This window comes from Euphorbia lathyris, chromosome 10 (genome assembly GCF_963576675.1).
Source record: "Euphorbia lathyris chromosome 10, ddEupLath1.1, whole genome shotgun sequence".
NCBI lineage: Eukaryota > Viridiplantae > Streptophyta > Magnoliopsida > Malpighiales > Euphorbiaceae > Euphorbia > Euphorbia lathyris.
Genome location: NC_088919.1, coordinates 69,606,147 through 69,607,090, shown reverse-complemented (window position 1 = coordinate 69,607,090; position 944 = coordinate 69,606,147). Strand labels below are relative to the sequence as shown.

Sequence of the window (944 nt, the reverse complement as noted above, 5' to 3'; positions counted from 1 at the left end):
TAACAAATAGTATAGTTAGACCCCAAATTAATGCACATCATTTTGAAATTAAGCCTGCGTTGCTTAATATGTTACAAAATAATGTAACGTTTTACGGGTTACCTAATGAAAATCCCAATACCCATTTGACAAATTTCTTAGAAATTTGTGACACTTTTAAAATTACTGATGTAACTGCAGAAGCAATCAAACTTCGCCTTTTTCCTTTTACCTTGAAGGATTGAGCTAAAGAATGGTTAACTTCTATGCCAGCCGCATCAATTGAGACTTGGGAGCAATTAGCCCAAGCATTTTTATCAAAATTTTTCCCTTTAGCAAAAACCGCAAGAGTCATTAAAGAGTTAACATCTTTTTCTCAAAATGATAGTGAAACTCTTTATGAGGCTTGGGAACGTTTTAAAGAACTTCAACGTTTATGCCCACACCACCAATTGCCCGCTGAACTTTTAATGCAAACATTTTATAATGGACTAAATCCTACAACTAGAGATTCATTGAACGCTATGTCTGGAGGGTTATTCATGAAGAAAACATCTGCCCAAGACAGAGGACTTTTGGAGGAAATGGCAATCAACAACAGTATGTGGCCCGCGGAACGTGGACACATACCAGTAGCGAAACCATCATCCTCAACTACATCATCAGTTAAAGGTATAGTGAATCTTGATCCAGTAGCGATGTTGCAAGCCCAATTTTCTGCCTTGTCGCACAAAATTGATAGGTTTATGGCACCGTGTGATCCTAATGGTCAACCAATCCAAACAGATGTGGATTACGAAGGTATGAGTGAAATTGAACAGGTAAATTTTGTCCAAGGGCAAAACCAAAATAATAACCCTTATTCCAATACATATAATCCTGGATGGAGAAATCATCCTAACTTTAACTGGAGAGACAACAATAATGTTAATGCTAATCAAAATCGTACTATTAATTATCAAAAT

The 944-nt window shown here is 36.3% G+C and overlaps 1 non-coding gene across 1 annotated transcript; it reads right to left on the bottom strand.

Moving 5' to 3' along the window:
* Positions 1–326: 326 nt before the first annotated feature.
* On the bottom strand, positions 327–433 carry LOC136210057 (small nucleolar RNA R71). The gene has a single exon (XR_010677768.1). It is a non-coding gene; the product is annotated as a small nucleolar RNA R71 (small nucleolar RNA).
* Between the last annotated feature and the right edge of the window lie 511 nt (positions 434–944).